Source organism: Solanum tuberosum, unplaced genomic scaffold (assembly GCF_000226075.1).
Source record: "Solanum tuberosum cultivar DM 1-3 516 R44 unplaced genomic scaffold, SolTub_3.0 scf00155, whole genome shotgun sequence".
NCBI classification, from domain to species: Eukaryota; Viridiplantae; Streptophyta; class Magnoliopsida; order Solanales; family Solanaceae; genus Solanum; species Solanum tuberosum.
In genome coordinates, this window is record NW_006239081.1 from 1,351,707 (window position 1) to 1,361,339 (window position 9,633).

General features: G+C 27.1%; 1 pseudogene; it reads right to left on the minus strand.

The window, feature by feature from the left end:
- Positions 1 to 2,401: 2,401 nt before the first annotated feature.
- On the minus strand, positions 2,402 to 9,359 carry LOC102579127 (3'-hydroxy-N-methyl-(S)-coclaurine 4'-O-methyltransferase-like; annotated as a pseudogene).
- Between the last annotated feature and the right edge of the window lie 274 nt (positions 9,360 to 9,633).

Consider the following 9,633-nt stretch of genomic DNA (forward strand, 5'->3'; position numbering starts at 1 on the left):
TTTAATTATTGGACAATTTAACCCAGCCATTACTTATCTCTCAGCCGAAATGTTAGACTTTCATTTAGGCCCATTTACTTTTCCTCATCTCATGTGTTTTCTGATTTTCATTTATCATGTGTTTTCAATATATGTTTTGGAAAAAAATTATGGTGGGAGAGGCACAACCGCACAAGTATGACTTGGTATGTGAGGCATTATTTTTGAATTCAAAAATACATGGGTCCAATTACTCCTATCCTTCTCATTCTATATTGTTATATCTCTCTCCTGTCACCCCCTCTTTTTGTAATTTCTTTCCTTTCACCTTTTTATTTTTTATTTTTTATTTTTCTAATTCTATGTCTAATTTTTTAATCAGTTTTTTCAATGTGTTAATTTTATTTATCCAATTTTCTTATATCATTTTTATATTTTATATATGTTCTCCATTTGATAAATATCACGTTGATTATTTTTTTTTAAATTATATATTTGAGAATACAAGAAAAAAATATGGGAGGAAATTGCAAAATAAAAATAAAAATTTTTTCATCTATGAAATGAATGTCTAGATAGTTAATCAACTAAGCTTAAAAAATCGTTTATTTGATATGTATATATACATTTGATTGGTTAGTTTTTTTTTCGCTGTCAAACCACAACGAATCAATAAAATCAAGTTTTTCAGTTTTTTTTAAGTTCCATTTGAAACATGTTACACTGAAATTAAATTATTTTTTATGAAATATGACGCAAATGTCACTATTTCATACAATTATATCTACTTCAATTTATTATAAATAATTATATAAACACTATCATTTTAACGCATAAAAAAGGAAAACAATATTTTGTATATACAAATATTTATATATGTAATATATTTCTCATTTTTGTGGCATTATGGTTGATAATTTTTTTATATAACGGTTTACAATGAGTTATATTAAATAAATAATAATGATACAAAATAGTATGATATTTACATTATATTTCATAAAAATAAAATTCATTTTATTGTAAAATGTTTCAAATCAAGATAAAAAAATTAAGAAAATCGAAAAACCTATTTTCATTAATTTGGAATGGTTTATTAATATAAAAATTGATGAAATAATTCAATTTGATAAGTGAAAAATTAATCAATCATGCTTAAATACATGTACCAAATGAGGGATATTAATAGTTTAGTTGATTGACTATCTAAACTTTTATTTCGTAGATGAAGGTTTTATTCTTCATTTTGTAATTTTCTCCACCATTTTTTATTCTCATATTTTTATGTAATTTAAAAATTTAAAATAATATACTTGTTAACTATCAAATATGAAAAAAATAATATACGAATTATATAAAAAAAAATTGAATAAATAAAATTCATAACGTAAATTGATCTGAAATATTAGAGGAAAGAAGAATAAAAGAATTTTTTATATAAAAAAAAAGAAATGGACAAGTGAACGAATGTGGAGTCAAATGTATGGGAAAAAGAATAACAATGTAAAATAAAATGAATAGGACCCACATAATTTTTTATTCCTAAATTAAGTAAGACAGGAGAGAAAAACAACAATATTGAATAGGAAAGGTGGGACCTACATATTTTTTTAATTTAATAATAATGCCTCACATATCAAGTCATATTTGTGCCTCTTTCACCATAAAATTTTTCTATCTTTTGTATCTAATTCTTTTGTTTAACCTTTTATACTTCTTGAAATTTAACTACTACATTTATTATATTTTAACTACAAAATATATTAGAGGTACAATCTTTTTAAAAAATAAATAAATTTAGTTGACTCTTAAAATTTTATCATTGCCATATGAATTGGAACAAATGAAATAATATATATTATTATTTAAAAATTACATAAAAGATGTTATAAATCACAATAATTAACAATTGAAAATATTATAAGAAATTTGGTTGACTAATTGAAATAGAAGAAGTAACATATATTATTTGAAAATAACGTCAAAAGTTCTAGAATTCGCAGTAAATTAACAACTGAAAATATTTATGATTATTCACGTGAATTGGAACAGAAGTAACATATATTATTTAAAAATTACACAAAAAATATTATACATCACAACAAATTAATAACTTTAAATATATTTTTAATAAAACATATAAATTTTTTTTTGATTGATTCTTCAAAACTCCTTTATATCACATAAATTGAGGAAAAAAATAGTAACATATATTGGGCACGTGCTGGCATGGGCATCAAATATCTAGTATAATAATAATATGCTTGAGTTCATAAGTTGAAAAAATACAACAAATTTCATGCAAGAAATTGTATAGATTAAATTCATAAAATAAAAATACAACATGCATGTCCAATGCTTATGAGATCAGTACACTAGATATGTTGTTGCAGCAAATAGTAGATTAGAATTCATAATATTAAAAAAAAAAACATGCGTGTTCAATGCTTACTAACAACCTTAAAGATACACCAATAGAGTTTACATTCTGAATTCGTCTCGGAACATCGTAAAAATCAAGAAGGATAAGCTTGAATAACAGATTGAACAGCATTAATGTGACTAATTGTGTGTCTATTAAATCCAGCTTCATTCAAAACATAAGCCCATTCTTTAGAAGTTCTCTCTTTTCCATTGGTTGTGTGAGCCATCATCACCATATCCAACATTAAACCAACATCTTTGAGCTTCTCATTAGTTGATCCTCTAATAATACTTTCTTCTTTTTCACCAATTATTGCTTCCAATATTATCACTTTCCCATTGTCTTGTGGAATTGCTTCTCTACACTTTGTTAATATTTGTATGCATTCTTCATCACTCCAATCATGTAAAACCCACTAATATACATAACATATACAACAATATACATGAGGTTATGAAAATTAATAAAACAAAATTGAATATAAGAAAATACTTTCTTAATAAATAAAAAATGAGCAGAATTTCTGATAAATTCCGTCAAATATTAGCTCGTATGAAACATTTACAATCGACTTTCAATTAAAAATTTGAGTGAAGAATCTTTTGGAAACAGTCTCTCTACCTTCACGAGGTATGAGTAAGGTATGTGTACACTTTACCCTCCTTAGACCCTAGCTATGGAATTGGAGAGGGTTTGTTATTGTTGTTGTTTGTTGTTTCAATCAAAAATCTCTTTAATTGTGAGATTTTCGTCAATATTTGTGTAAGGTTAATAGAAATAGAGATAATTTCCCACCAATACAATTACTTCAACACATATACATAAAGTTATGCAAAAATACTATTTAACTAAAGCGAATTTCGTTCAAAATGTTTTTAACAGACAATTCATCGGAAATCCCTTAAACACTATTTTTTTTTTAAAATAACTTTTTTATGATATTCGTTTGAAATTGGCTCGTCAATAATATTTCCGACATGCTTTTCGTAGAAAATACCTCAACGATGAGCTATTTTTTTACGAATGTCCATTAAAAACTTATAAACAGAAATAATAGTATAAAATATATCAATGGACAACTTTAGACCTACTCTCAAAACATAAGGGACCATTCCATATTATTTTCTAGTACTTTTCCTGTAGAATTTATTTTGTGGGATAATGAACAAATCACGAATGACTTTTCTTAGCACAAATTAATTTTTTTTTTAAAAAAGACTTTTTGAGTCATTTTCATAACATGAATAACTATTTAAGAAATTAATTCCCATCATAATTAAAATGTCAAATATTTTAATTAAAACAACTTCAATCCATTAAAATGACTACTACCAAAAAATGCTCATTTTTTGGCGGTTAACTTGTGAGAGTTTTTAAAAGTCCCACTAATAATTCATTTTGTGGCATTTTATTATAACCCCACAATATAAATTTTTTTATGGTGGTTTTATTAAGGAGGTTAGAAAATCGCCACAATTTAATATTATTTATCGGGATTATCGAGCCCCAAAAATTTAGTAGATTAGTTACTTTTAGAAATTAACTTATATAATATAATATAATATATAGTATTTTTTTCAAATTATATAATATATAACATATAATGTTGAAAGTTAATTTTATTATATATACACACACACGAGACATCCTTCTCCTTCTTTTATTTTAACTTGATTGTGATTTTTTTATCCTCTATTTCTTTTATATATTAAGATACTCTTCGAATATTTTTTTACTTAGTATATGCAATTTCACTTAGACATTTTATCTTATATAGTAATACTTTAATTTATATTATTTAGTGATTTTTGTTGTCTCATAACACAAAAAATTAAATTTTATAACTTTTAAAGCTAAGTCAATAGTAATATTTATATATATTTATTTGTATTTGTATTTTAACTTTATTTAAGATTTTATAATACTAGTTGAGGGTGAAACATCTTAATTAATAGTTATTACTTATCATTAAAATTAAAAATAAAAGCTTGTTTTATGCACAAAATTCTTTTATCTTTCATTTAGATCCAACTCAATCAAAATTTTAATACCTCTCCCTCCAAATTTTTTTTAAAAAAACTAAAGACTATAATTCCCCCTAAAATCATCCAAACATAATCAAATAACCACCCCCTCCCACCCATTCCTAAATCCCACGTAAACAACGCACAAATACCTTTTTATTCTTTCTCCTTAACTCATTTCTTTTTCCCCTTAACCCATTAATTCACACGTAAAACACACACCCTCCCCTCTCCTCTCTCCTTTTGTCTTTCACTCTTCTTTACTTCATTTTTTTATATGTAGTTTTGCTAATTATATTTTTCATTGTAGGCTTTGCAAAGTGGAATAGAGGAAAAATAATTCATTATTTGAATACAAAGGTAATTTTGTGTTACGTGAGTTTGATGATTCATACTAGAATTTAAAATTCATATTATTATTTGATCATTTTATATTTTGCAAGTTGTTAAACTTACTGAATCAGTGTTTTTTTTACATATTTCAGATTTTGTTTGAATTCTCACTACATGGTAAAGTCGTCTATACCCAATCATTGATTGATTTATGGTAAATCATAATTTTATTTTTGTTTAGTTAAGAATCACGTAATCATTTTATTCTTGATTGGATCGACTATTACAAATTAAAGGACATTTTTTCATATTAGATTGTGATCGATATCAATAAAACTTTAAAATTATGTATTTTCTTATTCAATACGATAAATTGTTGAAGTTATGATTACTTTTTGGTAAATGAAAGAAAAAACTAAGGTCAAAGAGGAAAGTCTAACTTATAAATCAAGAGAAGTGAGAAATACTTGAACCAATGTGTTAAATCGAATGAGCATCATTATATGATTTTGGAAAATTTAAACCTAGTAAACTTATGTAGAAATAATCATGAAGTTGTTGTTATTCACTTTATTAGTGTGTATGAGAGAACATCAAAGTAAATTTCTTTCATCCATAGTCTTATAATTATTTGTAAAATCAAAGCTTTATATGCTTTGCTTTTGAAATGAATTGAATTTTAATACTTTTTTATCAAGATGTACGAAGATATATGTGTATCAATATATGTTTATCTAATTATATATAATGTTTTCATTGTTTCAGCCTGATGCAGAGAGCTTATGTCACTTTGGATAAAAAGATTGGACGACAACAACATAAATCACCAAACAAATGCTACATAATTTTCGTTATGTTTATTTGATGTGGATTTTAAAAAGATTTAACATTATTATGTTAAAATTATTATACACAAGTTTGTATTACTTTTATTTGACATAAATTTGAATTTGTGAAACTTATGCTTAGTGAAATTTAATTTGCTTTAAATGTGTTATTTAGTAAAATTACTTATTATTCTGAAGAATTGATGTAAATCAAATTTAAAATTACTTATTATTTTGAAGGCTTGATGTAAATAAAATTTCACATTTATTATTAAAATAATAATAATTTTGTAAGACTCCACAAATCAAATTATAAATGTAAATTTTAATTTAAAGCCATGACAGTTTTAAATCCACACAAATTTGAGTTTAAAAATATTGAAATCATATTGTAAAGGTTCTAAACCGTCAAAAATTGATACTGGAAAACCTCCACGAATTTAAAAGTCATTTTGCGGGGGACGTCGTGGAGGTTTACTAAAACCGCTGCAAATATGCTCGTGGCAAGGGTAATTGTGGCATTTTTAAAAACCGCCACAATTTAATTTGTGGGATCCCTAAACCGCTATAAATTGACAAAATAACCCCCATAAATTGAGCATTTTTTTGTAGTAATATCCATTTCCTCCGTCCCATATTAGATGGTAATTAACTTTCTATTTTATACTGTAATTAAGAAATTATTAATAGATTGATCAACTTTACTACTGTATTTTTTGTTTATATTAATTAGCCTCCTGAAAAAAGAAATTCTGGATCTTCAAAATTTGTTTAAACTTCCAAAGGTCATATTAATTGTAGGAGTAATTTCCCTGGATAGTCACCCATGTTTGGGAAATTACCTTGAAATATCACTTATGTTTGTTTTAGTACCACAATATCACCCAACTTTACCTCTTTTCCTCAAAATATACTTACACAAAAAAACATTATATCTCTCCTAATAGGATGCCATGTCACATTATTCCTTTTTCATTATTAACTTTTTTTAAAAAAATAATTTAGACAACCCATATTACCTAGTAAAAAAAAATTACATAGCCCAAAAATTTCTACCCTAGTTCTAGGGGATTAGGCAGCAAATCCAAATATGAGCTCCTCCGATTTTTCAAACGAGATAATATTTTTATATGGGCACTAATGGGCAATGGCACCTTTTTGTTGAGTTCGGAGCCAAAAGTGCAACTTTTTTTCTTTAAAAAACAAAAACAGCACATCAAAAAAAAAATTAACCAAAAGGGCAAAATCGCTCCTTTTGTTCTAACAAAAATTGACGCCGCTCCGCTAAGAGAAATAAAAATCGCTGCCGATTTTCTCAAAAAAAAAAAAAATCTTTAAAATTGCTGCTATAACAGCGTTTTTATATAAAAAAAATTAAAAGCAAAATCGCTGCTAATTAAAAAAAATACCTACCCTTGCAGAGAATTTAATAAAAATTAAAAAAAATTAAAACTGAAGCCAGCGATTTTCATAAAAATCTTTTTTTTTTTTTAAATCTTTACCCTTTCAGCGATTTAAATGAAAATTAAAACTGAAAATCGCTGCGTCGGCAACAATTTTTTCTTTAAAAAACTTGTTTTTTTTTGTTAAATGGCTGTCGCCAGAAATTTATGTAATTTAAAACTTGTTCTTTATGTTTTTTTTAATTCCTTAAGAAAGAATCGCTGCTATAGCAGCGATTTTAAAGAAATAATGATTTATTTGTTTGAAAAATCGCTGTCAAATGCAACGATTTTTATTTCTTTTAACGGAACGACGTCAATTTTTGTCAGAAGAAAATCGATCCGTCAAGAGGGATTTTGCCCTTTTGGTTAATTTTTTTTTGATATGCCCTTTTTGTTTTTTGAAGGAAAAAATGACCCTTTTAGCTTCGGACTCCCTTTTTGTTGATATTTTAATTCATTAGAGTAATATGGTAACCATATTGTCAAACTACAAAGGATATAATGTTTTTAAAGAATTTTAAAAAATGTTAATAATAAAAAATGTTAATAATAAAAAAGGAATTAAAAAATGTTAATAATAAAAAAAAGAATAATGTGACATGGCATCCTATTAGGAGAGAGATAATTTTTTTTGTCAAGTATATTTTGAGGAAAAGAGGTAAAGTTGGGTGATATTGTGGTTCTAAAACAAACATAAGTGATATTCTTAGGTAATTTCCCAAACATGGGTGACTATCTAGGGAAATTACTCTAATTGTAGTGGTAAAATGAAAAGTAAAATAAAATTATTCTGATTAATTAGTAAAAGATCATATAATATGAAACAAATATTTTTAGTAAGATGTTCATCTAATATGAGACGGAAGTAGTACTTACCATGAGGAAGGCAGCATCAGCTTTGGGAACATAATTAAACATGTCACCTCCAACATGTACAACACCAATAGCATGAGGTGCAACAGAAGCAACATGAGGGAGATCAAAAGTAATCCCATTAATCCAAGGAAAAGCCTCCACCAATAATCTAAGTGTTGTTCCATCACCACCACCAACATCAACCACCGTGTTCACCCCCTTGAATATCTCGGGGCAACCGTCGATAATCGCAGATACTGCTATCTTAGCGTCACATGCCATTGCTTTGTTCAAGAGATTACTGTGTTTCGGGTCAGCTTCCGCGTACTTCCAGACATCCTTTCCATGAGCTGCTTCAAAGGCGGGTGTCCAGCTTCCGCGTACTTCCAGACATCCTTTCCATGAGCTGCTTCAAAGGAGGACATACTATTGTCCTTTGATGAAATACGTGCACTAAGATTGTGCCACGATGCCAACATCACAGGGCTGCTTTCAAATAGTAGGAAAGCAGCCATGCTATTCTCGCCTTCTTTAATGAGAAGGCGGGAAAGAGGCGTTTGAACATAGCCGCTTTTGCCGCTTTTGGTTGATGTCTCCTTGAATATTCCACGGTTGATCAAGAACCTATAAAATATGTACATATTATTAACATTATTATTTTTATAACAAATATCTACAATCATATCTCTTTATAACAATATTTCACAATAACTGTCAAGTTTTCCTTAGAATCTATGTTTCATCTTATGCTATACCATTTAATTTCTATAGCATCATTTCACTGTTAAAAAAAAAATCCAAACAAATGATGATATTATAAAGAGGTTTGAGTGTTGATACTTTTTTTTAGTCTGTCTTAACTAAAAATAATTCTTCATATCCTTATTTAAAAATAACTTAACTTTAAGCTTTTCATTAGTTCAATAATTTTTTCCTCCTGATGTTAATTAGTAGGATAAGACATTTTCTACCTAAGAGAATTTCATACTCAGGAATCGAGCATAAGATCTCTAGTTAAGGATGCATGAATATGAATACGTACTAACCTCTTCACTACAACCCTTCGTGGACTAGTCCCTTAATTTAATGAGATGCTCAATTACAGTCACACAAATATTTTAAAAAATCAAATTTCTTGTATATATAGCTAAACACTGTCACGTAAATTGAAACAGACAGAATAACAAATTACAAACTAATTAATCATACCTTAGGATACGATAGAGGGAAGAGGAACAACAACCAAAGTGCAATAGAAAGTTGATTTAGGCTAATAGGTTCTTGATTTTTTCCAAAAAATCAGCAATTCCTAATTCAATTGCACATTTAATCACAGCCATTTCTGTGAAACCAAACACAAACTTCCACATATTTGCTTGTGCTTCATGAGATTCTTGATTTTTTTCTTCATCATTTGTTCTTGTTTTTCCATTTGTTTGTTTCTCCATGGTGAAGAAAAGCTTAATTGATGTTTTTGTTAGTTCTTGGGAATACTTCAATGGACTGGTTATTAGGCTATTTAATACAACATGTCGGATGGTTGTTATCACGGGCGTATCAAAGGGATTTCCCGAGTTCACGCCAATCTATGCTCCTCTTTCGAGATTATATATATAGTAATGTTATATTGAAAAATAACTGATGAACATACATAAAGTATGATATAATGCAATCATTATTGGGCGTAGATGTCTTTCTAAGTGATGTTAGAAATTTGAATCTTACACCTAGTTTGTTTTTTTTTT